Raw genomic sequence first — 16,126 nt, 5'->3', positions numbered from 1 at the left:
AGATAATTTTAATAGCTCTATAACTATTACAGAAATTAAATTCATAATTTCAAAAACTCCCCCAAAAGAAATTTCCAAGCACAGAAGATTTCACTGGAGAATTCTATCAAGTTTAAAGAAGAATTAAGACCAATTCTACATATTGTCTTCCAGAAAATAGAAGAAGAGGGAACATTTCCCAGTTCATTTTATTCAGTGAGTATTATCCTGATACCAAAACTAGGGAGTACTAAAAAAAAAAACAACAGACCAATATCATTCATGATTATAGATACAAAAATCTTTAACAAAATATTAGCAAATACAATTCAGCAATATACAAAATGAATTATATACTATGACCAAGTGGGGTTTATTGCAGGCTTGTAAGACTGGTTTAATATGAGGATATCAATAGGTTAAAGAGGAAAAATCAACTGATCGTATCAATGCAGAAAAAGCATTTAACAAAATTTAACACCTATTTGTGATTAAATACTCAGAATAACAGGAATAGAGGAGACCTTTCTCTATTTGATAAAGAGCACTACAAAAAACCAACAGGTAAAATTGTTCTTAATGGTGAAATTCTGAATGCTTTCCCCCTAAGATCAGAAACAAGGCAAGGATGTATACTCTTACCATTTTTATTTAGCACAGTTCTGGAAGTTCATTCCTGTGCAATAAGGCAAGAAAAGAAAATAAAAGGCAATATGGACTGGAAAGGAAGAAATAAAACTGTCTGTATTTGCATACAACATGATTATTTACATAGAAAATCCCAAGGTATCTACAAAAATAATCCTGGAATAAGTGAGTTCAGCAAGGACACAGGATTCAAGTAAAGATACAAAAATTAATTGTATTTCTATATGCTAGCAATGAACTTATGGGCACTAAAATGTGAAAATACTGTTGAGGGAGTTCCTTGGAGTCCAGTGGTTAGGACTTGGTGTGTTCACTGCCATGGCCTGGGCTCAATCCCTGGTCCAGGAACTAAGATCCTGCAAGCTGCATGGCACAGCCATGTATATATATATATATATATATATATATATATATATATATATATATGTGTGTATATATATATATATATATATATGTATATACACATATATATATATACACACACACACACACATATATATATTATACTGTTTATAATAACTCAGAAAAGAAATATTTAGGTATAAGTCTAACAAAACATACTGGAATTGTATGCTAAGAACACCAAAATGCTGATAAAAGAAATCAAAGGAGATATAAATAATTGAAGAGACTAACTGTGTTCATGAATTGGAAGACTCAACATATTAAAGAAGTCAGTTCTCCCCAAACTGAGAACATTTGTATGTTCAATACAAATTTCTATCAAAATCCCAGCAAGATTTCTTTTATAAATATAGGTAAGATTATTCTAAAATGTATATCAAAAGACAAAAGTTTATATCAAAATAGTTAAAACAATTTTGAAAAGAGGAATAAAGTGGAAGAAATCAGTCTGCCTGATTTCAAGACAATATATAGCTATAATAAGGAAGTCTGTGTGGTACTGGCAGAGGGATAGGCACATTTGATTGATCAATTGAATAGAACTGAGAACTCAGACATAGACCCACACAAATAAGCCCAACTTATTTTTGATGGAGGTACAAAAGTAATTCAGTGGAGGAAAGGTAGCTTTTCAACAAATGATGCTGGAGCAATTAGATATCTATAGCCATAAAAGTGAACCTCAACTTGTATCATACCTTATACAAAGATTAAATAAAAATGGATCACGGCACTTATATGAGGAATCTAAAATATGACACAAATGAACTTATCTACAAAACACACACAGACATAGAGAACAGACTTGTGATTGTCAAGGGGGAGAGGAAGTGGGATAGGGATGGATCAGGAGTTTGGGATTAGCAGATGCAAACTATTATATATAGAATGGATAAACAACAAGGTCCTACTGTATAGCACAGGGAACTATATTCAGTATCCTGGGATAAACCATAATGGAAAAGAATATGAAAAAGAATGTATATATATGTATAACTGAATCACTTTGCTGTACAGCAGAAACCAACACAACATTGTAAATCAACTATACTTGAATAAAATACATTTAAAAAGTGGATCATGGGTTTAAATGTAAAATGTACACTATAAAACTTTTAGAAAAAATCATAGGAGAAAATCTTCGGGATCCAAGGCTAGGCAAAAAGTGCTAATGACATCAAAAGTATGATCCATAAAAGAAAAATTGATAAATTCGACTCCTTCACAATTGAAAAATTCTGCTCTGTGAAAGATCTTGTTTAGAGGATGAGAAAACAAGCCATAGATCGGAAGAACATATTTTCAAACTACATATCCAACAAAGACTAATATCTAGAATACACAAATAACTCTCAAAACTCAACAGAAAAACAAACCAATCTAATTAGAAAATGGGCCAAAGACATGAAGAGACATTTCACCTGAGTGGATATATAGATGACAAATAGGGCATGAAAAGATGTTCAACAACATTACCATTAGGGAAATGCAAATTAAGGCCACAATGTGATTACATTGCACCCCCACCAGAATGGCTAAAATAAAAACTAGTGAGAACACTAATTGCTGGAGAAGATTCAGAGAAACTGGATCACTCAGACATTGCTGGTGGGAATGTAAAGCAGTACATGTTGGAAAACAACATTTCCAACGTTGGAAAACAATTTGGCAGTTTGTTAAAAAACCTAAACATGCAACTACCGTAGGACTGAGAAATTGTATTTCTAGGCATTTATCCTAGAGAAAAGAAGACTTACATTCACAGAAAAACCTGTCCGTGAATGTTGACGGCTGCTTGGTCATTATAGCTAAAACCTGGAGAAAACTCAGATGTCCCTCAATAGGTTAAACAAATTATGATACATCCATTCCATAGAATATAACTCAGCAATATAAAATAATAAACTATTGATACAAATAACAACCTGGATGAATCTCCACAGAATTAGGCCGAGAAAAGCCAATCCCAATCGGATTCCATTTATGTAACATTCTTGAAATGACAAAGCTATAGTAATCAAGAACAGATTAGTGGTTGCCAGGGGTTAAGGAGAGGTTGGGAGACGGGATGGAAGCGGGGGTGGCTATCAAACAGCAACGTGAGGATCCTTGTGGTGACAGAAATTTTCTGCAGCTTGACTGTTTCAGTGTCAATATGCTGGTGATGTTGCCTTGTGCTTCTGTAAGATGTTACCACTGGGAGGAACTGGGATCCCTTTGTGTTACTTCTTACAACTGCAAGGGAATCTACAATTATCTCAAAATTAAAAGTATAACTAAAAAATAGGTCTGATCCCTTTGCTGATGGGGTTTGCAGTATTCTGGAGGAGAGAGGCATTAATTGAATCTCTATACAAACACAATATAAATTCAACTGAAATAATGCTTTAAAGAAGAGGCGTATAGTCCTGGGAGAACATATGATAGGTAGGGTGGGTGACTACATAATTTATTGCTCAAACTGGGACACTTCCAAGAGTGAACAGCGGTGCTATTAGTAATTAGGCTGGGAGAGTGTCCTGAACTGGGGCCCATGGTCATGCTAATGATAGGGGAAGGGGCTCGAGGTCAGGGGAGGCTCCCTGAAGCAGGTGAAGCTAGACCTAGGATCTGGAGGGAGATGGAGAGTGAGTTAGGCAAGCAGGGAAGGGAGGAACAGCACGGGCAAAGATCCTGCGGTGGGAGGGAGCCTGGGCCCCGTGGAAGCAGAAGCAGCGCGGCTTCTCGGCTTCTTGCATTGGCGCCTGAACGCCCTGCGTGGATAACAGCAGGAGCCTCTGGTTCCTGCGACCTCAGACGCAGTCTCTCTCAGGCCCGTGCTGGGTTGTAAACCACATGTTTGTTTCGAGGCTATACTTAGCTCCAGCTTTGCTCTCTCTGCCACCCTTGAACAATTTCCTAAGATCGGCCAGCTGCACTGCTCCTGATTCTGACTAGGGGATGAGTGAAAGGGTCATGACCCCTGAGTATGGGGGCGGGAGGGCCACAGGCGCATCCACCATACAGTACCTTCTCCTCTGGCAGCAGCTAAAGTGGCCTCGGGCCATCCTTGAGGGTTTCCCTCCCTTCTCCTCTGAGCAGCAGCTTCATCTCTCTCTGGCTCTTCTCACCCTGTGAGCCCTTCCCCCTGGTTTCTCCACCCAGACTTCTTAACTTGCTTCACTTGTATCCAGACTTGCTCTTAGAAAGTCTCCCAACCCAACCCTATTCTTAGCTCTGGAGGGTGCGTTTAAGCTCTCGGAGCATCATTGTGTGCATCTGACCACCTCCCAGGACTCTGAAAAGATTAAATGAGGAGGGGTTGCATACCATCGTTCAGAGTCACAGCCTTGAGGTCAGCCGCTGAGGCCTTTTCCATGAGATTATTTGCTCTCTAATTCTGCAGTCTCACCATGGGGGATAAAAGCTTTGACTTCTCATGAGGGAAATCCAGGCATCATCATCGGGCAGATGGAATATATGTTTTGGGGGGATGGAGGGAGGAATTAGAAGAGGTAAAGAGGGTCTAATAGTAATTTATTAAGTGCTTATTATGTGTCAGGCACTATTCAGACATTATCTCATTGGATCCTCAAAAAACGCATTGGGAAAGGAGCTGCTGATATCTCATTTCACAGATGGGCAAGCCAAAGCTCAGAGGGGTTGCACGCTTTCCCCAAAGTCACACACCTAGTACGGCAGAGCCAGGATCTGAACTCTGCTCTGCTTGGATCCAGAATCAGTTTGCCCACTGGCCTCTGCAGTCTCCCTGGAAATCATGTCCCATCTCCAGTACCTGAAAGCTTATCTGTCTTGTCTTTTTCTGTCTTCTCCCCAGTGTTCCCACTGCCACCACCCAGGCACCTTTTCTCTCTCTCCTTCTCTAACTCTTCCCTCGTCTTCTCTTTGCTTTTCCATTCCCGCCCCCCCCCCCGCCCAGTCCTATTTTCTTCTCTGCTATCTGGGCCTTAACCCACCAATGGTACCCCTGGGGGACAGGTCAGCTCTGCTAGGATCTGTCTTATTGTCACTGCTGCCTGGAGTTTCCCATGGGTGTCTATTCCCCTTGTTAAACTTGGTAATCATCTGGTGGTGTCTTTTTTAAAAAATTTATTTATTTTTGGCTGTGTTGGGTCTTCGTTTCTGTGCGAGGGCTTTCTCTAGTTGTGGCAAGCGGGGGCCACTCTTCATTGCGGTGCGTGGGCCTCTCACTGTTGCGGCCTCTCTTGTTGCGGAGCACAGGCTCCAGACGCGCAGGCTCAGTAGTTGTGGCTCACGGGCTTAGTTGCTCCACGGCATGTGGGATCCTCCCAGACCAGGGCTCGAACCCGTGTCCCCTGCATCGGCAGGCGGACTCTCAACCCCTGCGCCACCAGGGAAGCCCCTGGTGGTGTCTTTTTAAATGCAAATATTGTACTCCTGGGAAGGGTGCATTAAGACATCAACACTGAAGGATGAATTAGATGCTCCCTCTGTATAAACTTTGCTGGGGAAGCACAGAGCTAGGAGTCATGGGAAAAGAAAAGGGAGGCTGGATGCAACAAAGGCTCTCTAAGCATGTCCTGGGTTCCAGAAATCAGAACTGGGGGTTGGCTTGGGTCCAGTCTAAAGAGATGAGATCTGTAACTATATCGATGTCAACTACAACAGCAGGCCATGCCTTTCCTTTTGTGTCACCCTGTTAAGTTTGGTGCTTCCTGGTACATTCTCTCCTTTAATCCTCAAACTCAGTGAAGTGGGTTTTCTTTCCTCTGTCATAATCATGAGACTTGTTAAAATTTCTCAGCTAACCCTGGGAAAACCAAGACTACATTTTAAATCCTCTCATGTCCTCATCTCCACCTCTCCTAGAAAATCCCCTGCTTTTCTACCATAAGATATTCTAATTAAATTGCTCAAATCTCCTTTCTGTCTTCTGTTCACTCATTCCATGACTCTTTTATTCATTTGACAAGCATTTAGGAAGGATCTGTTAGGTTCATCAGGCACTAGGTTAAGTTTCACATATATTATTCATTTACCTCTGAAAACCATCCTATGGGGATGATGTTAGAATACCTTTTAAAATGGAAAAACTGAATAATGCCTAATTGACCAATGCCCCAGCAATGGCACTCTGAAATCCATCACCATGTTAGTGCCCAGGCCATGCTTTCCACAGGCTGCTCCCAGCCACGACCAAGTGTGGCAGGGATACCATGGCAGGCCTGCTTCTGGGAACTAGAGAACTACTTAGGGAGTGACTTTGGCTCAAGGACTCCCCCCTGTCTTGCCAGACTTTCTCAGAATGCACAGTTATCAAAGATTCGTTCACTCACCTTTCCTTCCTCCTTTCCCTCTTTCCTCCACAAGAGTCAGACATACATCTTGGGCTGATGGCTTTCCCAGCCCCCACTCCTGGCTCCCTCTCATTCCCCCTTACAGGGCATTTACCTTCACCCATTTCTTGTAGGTCTAATCCTGTTGTGGCATCTGCTTCTTGTAAGACCTGGATTAACACACTTGCCTTAACAAAATACATTTCTGGTCTTTGTGGTGAGGTCAGAACTTGGGCAAGAGGCTGATGTGGAAGCAAGTGTCCTCATCCTTGTCCTCTTGTCTGAGGATTGTATTTGAGATCCAGCAGGATGCAGCCTGTTCTGAGCCTGGGGACTTGTGCGCTGACCCAGGAGCATCTGGCAACACTGCCCACTCCTCCTTTGTAAAACGCTCATTTCCCTTGCTTCCGTGATGCCACACTCTATGGATTCCCCTCCAACCTCTCAAGCTGCCCTTTCTCAGGTTCATCTGTTTGTTCTCCTGGCTCATCCTCTCACCAAAGTCAAGGGTCTCAGTTGGAAGCTTTCATTTTCCATGCTGTCTTGAAGAGACCACCTTTTCTTTAAGAAATGCAGCATTGCTTTTAGAGCAACAGGGAGAAGAATAAAACAAAATCCTGTTTTCCTCCAAACCTTATTTTCCCATTGCATTCACCTCGTTAGATTTTTTTGCCCTGCTTTTCTTTTGGAGACACAAGTGTGAGGAAAATGTTGACAAAGTTGCTGATGACTTTCAGTAGCTTAATGAGTATGTGCTTTCGTGGAGGTTGTTCATTTTCCACTGTTGACTTTACTTCTTCAAGCCTGAATTTGCTGCTTGTATGCAGGCCTGGAATTCACTGACCACAATGTTCTCTTCCTTACTAGGGGGTGCCATTTAAAGACAAGGATGAGGGGGACCTTGAAGATGGCGGAAGAGTAAGACGTGGAGATCGCCTTCCTCCCCACGGATACACCAGAAATACATCCACACGTGGAACAACTCCTACAGAACTCCTACTGAAGGCTGGCAGAAGACCTCAGACCTCCCAAAAGGCAAGAAACTCCCCACGTAACTGGGTAGGGCAAAAGAAAAAACAGAGACAAAAGAATAAGGACGGCACCTGCACCAGTGGGAGGGAGCTGTGAAGGAGGAAAAGTTTCCACACACTAGGAAGCCCCTCCGCGGGCGGAGACTGCGGGAGGCAGAGGGGGGAGTTTCGGGACTGCGGAGTAGTGCACAGCGACGGGTGCGGAGGGCAAAGCGGGGAGATTCCTGCACAGACGATCGGTGCCGACCGGCACTCACCAACCCGAGAGGCTTGCTGCTCACCCGCCGGGGCGGGCGGGGCTGCGAGCTGAGGCTCGGGTTTTGGTTTTGGACGGAGCTCAGGGAGAGGACTGGGGTTGGCGGCTTGAACATAGCCTGAAGGGGTTAGTGCACCACGACTAGCCGGGAGGGAGTTTGGGGAAAAGCCTGCACCGGCCGAAGAGGCAAGAGACTTTTTCTTCCCTCTTTGTTTCCTGGTGCGCGAGGAGAGGGGTTTAAGAGCGCTGCTTAAAGGAGCTCCAGAGACGGGCGCGAGCCGCGGCTAAAAGCGCAAACCCCAGAGACGGGCGCGAGCCGCGGCTGAGGGCGCGAGCCCCCGAGACGGGCGCGAGCCGCGGCTGAAAGCGCAAACCCCAGAGACGGGCGCGAGCCGCGGCTAAAACCGCGGAGCCCAGAGACGGGCGGGAGACGCTGGGGCTGCTGCCGCCGCCACCAAGGGGCCTGTGTGCGAGCACAGGTCACTCTCCACACCCCTCTTCCGCAGAGCCTGTGCAGCCCGCCACTGCCAGGTTCCCGGGATCCAGGGACAACTTCCCCGGGACAGCGCACGGCGGGCCTCAGGCTGGTGCAGCGTCACGCCGGCCTCGGCCGCAACGTCACGCTGCCTCTGCCGCCGCAGGCCCGCCCCGCACGCAGTGCCCCTCCTTCCGCCATCCCCCAACCCCCGGCCTGAGTGAGCCGGAGGCCCCGAATCAGCGGCTCCTTTAACCCCGTCCTGTCTGAGCGAAAAAACAGACGCCCTCCAGCGACCTACACGCAGAGGCAGGGCCAAATCCAAAGCTGAGCTCCTGTGAGCTGTGAGAACAAAGAAGAGAAAGGGAAATCTCTCCCAGCAGCCACAGAAGCAGCGGATTAAAGCTCCACAATCAACTTGATATACCCTGCATCTGTGGAATACCTGAATAGACAAGGAATGATCCCAAATTGAAGAGGTGGAATTTAGGAGCGAGATCTATGATTTTTTTCCCTTTTCCTCTTTTTGTGAATGTGTACGTGTATGCTTCTGTGTGACATCTAGTCTGTATACTCTAGCTTCCACCATTTGTCCTAGGGCTCTATCCGTCCATGACTTTTTTTTAAAAATTCCTTTTCTTAATAATTAAGTTTAATTGTAATAACTTTATTATACTTTACCTTCGTTCTTTCTTTCTTTCCTTCCTTCCCTCCCTCCTTTAGACAACGAATCACCCCAAATTGAGGAGGTGGTCTCAGGGAGCAGGATTTATGATTTTTCCCCCTTTACCTCTTTTTGTGAAGGTGTATGTGTATGCTTCTGTGTAAGATTTTCTCTGTATAGCTTTGCTTCCAACATTTGTCCTCAGGTTCTATCCATCCCTTTTTTTTTTTCTAAATATTTTTTAATTCAATAACTATATTATACTTTATTTTATTTTTACTGTATCATCTTTCTTTCTGTCTTTTTTTTCCTTCTTTCCCTCCTTCCTTCCTTCCTCCCTCCCTCCCTCCCTCCTTTCTTTCCTTCTTTGCTTCTTTCTTCCTTCCTTCCTTTCCTCCTTTCCCTCTTTCTTTACTCATACTTCTACTAATTCTCCCTACTTTTTCTCCCTTTTATTCTGAGCTGTGTGGATGAAAGGCTCTTGGTGCTCCAGCCAGGAGTCAGGGCTCTGCCTCTGAGGTAGGAGAGCCAACTTCAGGACACTGGTCAACAAGAGACCTCCCAGCTCCACATAATATTAAACGGTGGAAATATCCCAGAGACCTCCATCTTAACACCAGCACCCAGCTTCACTCAACGACCAGCAAGCCACAGTGCTGGACAACCTATGCCAAACAACTAGCAAAACAGGAACACAACCCCACCCATTAGCAGAGAGGCTGCCTAAAATCATAATAAGGCCACAGACACCCCAAAACACACCACCAGACGTGAACCTGCCCACTAGAGAGACAAGATCCAGCCTCATCCAGCACAACACAGGCACTAGTCCCCTCCACCAGGAAGCCTACACAACCCACTGAAACAACCTTAGCCACTGGAGACAGACATCAAAAACAACGGGAACTACGAACCTGCAGCCTGCAAAAAGGAGACCCCAAACACAGTAAGCAAAATGAGAAGACAGAAAAACACACAGCAGATGAAGGAGCAAGATAAAAACCCACCAGACCTAACAAATGAAGAGGAAATAGGCAATCTACCTGAAAAAGAATTCAGAATAATGATAGTAAGGATGATCCAAAATCTTGGAAGTAGAATGGACAAAATGCAAGAAACAGTTAACAAGGACCTACAAGAACTAAAGATGAAACAAGCAACGATGAACAATGCAATAAATGAAATTAAAATCACTCTAGATAGGATCAATAGCAGAATAACTGAGGCAGAAGAACGGATAAGTGACCTGGAAGATAAAGTAGTGGAAATAACTACTGCAGAGCAGAATAAAGAAAAAAGAATGAAAAGAACTGAGGACAGTCTCAGAGACCTCTGGGACAACATGAAACGCACCAACATTCGAATTATAGGGGTTCCAGAAGAAGAAGAAAGAAAGAAAGGGACTGAGAAAATATTTGAAGAGATTATAGTTGAAAACTTCCCTAATATGGGAAAGGAAATAGTTAATCAAGTCCAGGAAGCACAGAGGGTCCCATACAAGATAAATACAAGGAGAAACACGCCAAGACACATATTAATCAAACTGTCAAAAATTAAATACAAAGAAAGCATATTAAAAGCAGCAAGGGAAAAACAACAAATAACACACAAGGGAATCCCCATAAGGTTAACAGCTGATCTCTCAGCAGAAACCCTACAAGCCAGAAGGGAGTGGCAGGACATACTGAAAGTGATGAAGGAGAATAGCCTGAAACCAAGACTACTCTACCCAGCAAGGATCTCATTCACATTTGATGGAGAAAATAAAACCTTTACAGACAAGCAAAAGCTGAGAGAGTTCAGCACCACCAAACCAGCTTTACAACAAATGCTAAAGGAACTTCTCTAGACACGAAACACAAGAGAAGGAAATGACCTATAGTAGCGAACCCAAAACAATATATAAAATGGAAATAGGAACATACATATCGATAATTACCTTAAATGTAAATGGACTAAATGCTCCCACCAAAAGACACAGATTGGCTGAATGGATACAAAAACAAGACCCTTATATATGCTGTCTACAAGAGACCCACTTCAGAACTAGAGACACATACAGACTGAAAGTAAGGGGATGGAAAAAGATATTCCATGCAAATGGAAACCAAAAGAAAGCTGGAGTAGCAATTCTCATATCAGACAAAATAGACTTTAAAATAAGGACTATTAAAAGGGACAAAGAAGGACACTACATAATGATCAAGGGATCGATCCAAGAAGAAGATATAACAATTGTAAATATTTATGCACCCAACATAGGAGCACCTCAATACATAAGGCAAATACTAACAACCATAAAAGGGGAGATCAACAGTAACACATTCATAGTAGGGGACTTTAACACCCCACTTTCACCCATGGACAGATCATCCAAAATGAAAATAAATAAGGAAACACAAGCTTTAAATGATACATTAAACAAGATGGACTTAATTGATATTTATAGGACACTCCATCCAAAAACAACAGAATACACATTTTTCTCAAGTGCTCATGGAACATTCTCCAGGATAGATCATATCTTGGGTCACAAATCAAGCCTTGGTAAATTTAAGAAAACTGAAATTGTATCAAGTATCTTTTCCGACCACAACGCCATGAGACTAGATATCAATTACAGGAAAAGATCTGTAAAAAATACAAACACATGGAGGCTAAACAATACACTACTTAATAATGAAGTGATCACTGAAGAAATCAAAGAGGAAATAAAAAAATACCTAGAAACAAATGACAATGGAGACACAACGACCCAAAACCTATGGGATGCAGCAAAAGCAGTCCTAAGGGGGAAGTTTATAGCAATACAAGCCCACCTTAAGAAGCAGGAAACATCTCGAATAAACAACCTAACCTTGCACCTCAAGCAATTAGAGAAAGAAGAACAAAAAAACCCCAAAGCTAGCAGAAGGAAAGAAATCATAAAAATCAGATCAGAAATAAATGAAAAAGAAATGAAGGAAACAATAGCAAAGATCAATAAAACTAAAAGCTGGTTCTTTGAGAAGATAAACAAAATAGATAAACCACTAGCCAGACTCATCAAGAAAAAAAGGGAGAAGACTCAAATCAATAGAATTAGAAATGAAAAAGGAGAAGTAACAACTGACACTGCAGAAATAAAAAAAATCATGAGAGATTACTACAAGCAACTCTATGCCAATAAAATGGACAATCTGGAAGAAATGGACAATTTCTTAGAAATGCACAACCTGCCAAGACTGAATCAGGAAGAAATAGAAAATATGAACAGACCAATCACAAGCACTGAAATTGAAACTGTGATTAAAAACCTTCCAACAAACAAAAGCCCAGGACCAGATGGCTTCACAGGTGAATTCTATCAAACGTTTAGAGAAGAGCTAACACCTATCCTTCTCAAACTCTTCCAAAATATAGCAGAGGGAGGAACACTCCCAAATTCCTTCTACGAAGCCACCATCACCTTGATACCAAAACCAGACAAGGATGTCACAAAGAAAGAAAACTACAGGCCAATATCACTGATGAACATAGATGCAAAAATCCTCAACAAAATACTAGCAAACAGAATCCAACAGCACATTAAAAGGATCATACACCATGATCAAGTGGGGTTTATTCCAGGAATGCAAGGATTCTACAATATACGCAAATCTATCAATGTGATAAACCATATTAACAAATTGAAGGAGAAAAACCATATGATCATCTCAATAGATGCAGAGAAAGCTTTCGACAAAATTCAACACCCATTTATGATAAAAACCCTCCAGAAAGTAGGCATAGAGGGAACTTTCCTAAACATAATAAAAGCCATATATGACAAGCCCACAGCAAACATCATCCTCAATGGTGAAAAACTGAAAGCATTTCCACTAAGATCAGGAACAAGACAAGGTTGCCCACTCTCACCACTCTTATTCAACATAGTTTTGGAAGTTTTAGCCACAGCAATCAGAGAAGAAAAGGAAATAAAAGGAATCCAAATCGGAAAAGAAGAAGTAAAGCTGTCACTGTTTGCAGATGACATGATACTATACATAGAGAATCCTAAAGATGCTACCAGAAAACTACTAGAGCTAATCAATGAATTTGGTAAAGTAGCAGGATACAAAATTAATGCACAGAAATCTCTGGCATTCCTATATACTAATGATGAAAAATCTGAAAGTGAAATCAAGAAAACACTCCCATTTACCATTGCAACAAAAAGAATAAAATATCTAGGAATAAACCTACCTAAGGATACGAAAGACCTGTATGCAGAAAATTATAAGACACTGATGAAAGAAATTAAAGATGATACAAATAGATGGAGAGATATACCATGTTCTTGGATGGGAAGAATCAACATTGTGAAAATGACTCTACTACCCAAAGCAATCTACAGATTCAATGCAATCCCTATCAAACTACCACTGGCATTTTTCACAGAACTAGAACAAAAAATTTCGCAATTTGTATGGAAACACAAAAGACCCCGAATAGCCAAAGCAATCTTTAGAACGAAAAAAGGAGCTGGAGGAATAAGGCTCCCTGACTTCAGACTATATTACAAAGCAACAGTAATCAAGACAGTATGGTACTGGCACAAAAACAGAAAGATAGATCAGTGGAACAGGATAGAAAGCCCAGAGATAAACCCACGCACATATGGACACCTCATCTTTGATAAAGGAGGCAGGAATGTACAGTGGAGAAAGGACAGCCTCTTCAATAAATGGTGCTGGGAAAACTGGACAGGTACATGTAAAAGTATGAGATTAGATCACTCCCTAACACCATACACAAAAATAAGCTCAAAATGGATTAAAGACCTAAATGTAAGGCCAGAAACTATCAAACTCTTAGAAGAAAACATAGGAAGAACACTCTATGACATAAATCACAGCAAGATCCTTTCTGACCCACCTCCTAGAGTAATGGAAATAAAAACAAAAATAAACAAATGGGACCTAATGAAACTTCAAAGCTTTTGCACAGCAAAGGAAACCATAACCAAGACCAAAAGACAACCCTCAGAATGGGAGAAAACATTTGCAAATGAAGCAACTGACAAAGGATTAATCTCCAAAATTTACAAGCAGCTCATGCAGCTCAATAACAAAAAAACAAACAACCCCATCCAAAAATGGGCAGAAGACCTAAATAGACATTTCTCCAAAGAAGATATACAGAATGCCAACAAACACATGAAAGAATGCTCAACATCATTAATCATTAGAGAAATGCAAATCAAAACTACAATGAGATATCATCTCACACCAGTCAGAATGGCCATCATCAAAAAATCTAGAAACAATAAATGCTGGAGAGGGTGTGGAGAAAAGGGGACACTCTTGCACTGCTGGTGGGAATGTGAATTGGTTCAGCCACTGTGGAGAACAGTATGGAGGTTCCTTAAAAAACTACAAATAGAATTACCATATGACCCAGCAATCCCACTACTTGGGATATACCCTGAGAAAACCAAAATTCAAAGAGAGTCATGTACCAAAATGTTCATTGCAGCTCTATTTACAATAGCCAGGACATGGAAACAACCTAAGCACCCATCATCGGATGAATGGATAAAGAAGATGTGGCACATATACACAATGGAATATTACTCAGCCTTAAAAAGAAATGAAATTGAGCTATTTGTAATGAGATGGATAGACCTAGAATCTGTCATACAGAGTGAAGTAAGTCAGAAAGAAAAAGACAAATACCGTATGCTAACACATATATATGGAATTTAAGGGAAAAAAATGTCATGAAGAACCTAGGGGTAAGATAGGAATAAAGACGCAGACCTACTGGAGAACGGACTTGAGGATATGGGGAGGGGGAAGGGTGAGTTTTGACAGGGCGAGAGAGAGTCATGGACATATACACACTAACAAACGTAGTAAGGTAGATAGCTGGGGGGAAGCAGCCGCAAGGCACAGGGATATTAGCTCGGTGCTTTGTGACAGCCTGGAAGGGTGGGATGGGGAGAGTGGGAGGGAGGGAGACGCAAGAGGGAAGACATGTGGGAACATATGTATATGTATAGCTGATTCACTTTGTTGTAAAGCAGAAACTAACACACCATTGTAAAGCAATTATACCCCAATAAAGATGTTAAAAAAAAAAAAAAAAAAAAAAAAAAAAAAAAAAAAGACAAGGATGCCCCCAACCAAATCACCAGTCTCTTCTCAAACTGCTAGGCATGTTGTGGGAGCCATATGCCCAATGAGTACCGGCTACCAGCGTTAGTCCTCATGGTGTGTGCTTGGGTGGGAAGACAGGTGATGCAGCAGAAAGAACACTGGCTTTAGAACCAGATAGACCTGAATACAAATATTGTCTAGGACATGTTATGTGATCCAGGGCAGGAAGACAGTATAGAGCACTGTGCGAGAGCTTAGCTCTAATGTCAGACAAATCTGGATTCAAACCCCTGGTTCTGTCGCTCACAAGCTGTGCAACCCAACCTCTCTGAATCAACGTTTCCTCATCTGTAAAATGGGCACAAAGTGCTGGCCTCCACAAGACTGTTAAGGAGAGGGAGAACATTTATAGCCAAACTCATATAGCAATTTATTGGTACCACACCTCGTTCAACTGCTTTATGTACATTAACTCATCGAACCTTCTCTATCACCCTATCAGTAAGGCTTTTCACCATCCCTATTTACAGATGAGGACTAGAAGTGCAGAGAGGTTAAGTAGTTTGTCCGAGATCACACAGTTGGTGGTTGGTATGGTTGGAATGTGAATACAGAAATTTAGTTCCCAAGTCGAACTCTTAATCATTCTGCTGGAATGCCGATGGGTCGTTACCACACATCTGGTCCAGAGTTACCGCTCAGTATATGTCGACACTCATCATTATCATCACCACGATCGCCTCCTCATCACTTCTTCACCTGTATACATTTCTGCTTCTCAGTGTATTGATTGGAACCAAGAAAACCTACTTTGTCAGAATTAAATGAAGCAGTGGGCATAGAAGACTTAGAGCCTGACGTGAAGAAAGCCCTTGCTAAACGTCAGTTTTCAGGTTGTTCTTTCTTGCCTTCTCTCCTCTGCTTTTCTTCTTTCTCCTCCACTTTTCCTCATCATGAATTCTTTGGTGCCTTTTGGGGCAAGATTCTTAATGTTACTGCCTACACCGGAGACTGCTGGGCAGATGGTCACCTGTGGTAGGGAAGAGCATCGATCAAATATTAGAGCTTTTGCTTCTTTAGAAAGTGTACGTATGTTAAAAGAACAGATGGTTAGCAGTTGCAGCAGAAGTAGTATTATTTACATTCACCTGTTTCATCTTTGATTGCACATTTATTGAGGGTCAGTGCTGTGCCAGAGACTGGGCCAGGCGCTGAGGATACGGCATTCAGCAAATGGACACTTCTGGCTTTC

Source organism: Phocoena phocoena, chromosome 16, assembly GCF_963924675.1.
Source record: "Phocoena phocoena chromosome 16, mPhoPho1.1, whole genome shotgun sequence".
NCBI classification, from domain to species: Eukaryota; Metazoa; Chordata; class Mammalia; order Artiodactyla; family Phocoenidae; genus Phocoena; species Phocoena phocoena.
The sequence above is the reverse complement of the archived record's forward strand: the minus strand, read 5'-3'. Positions refer to the sequence as shown.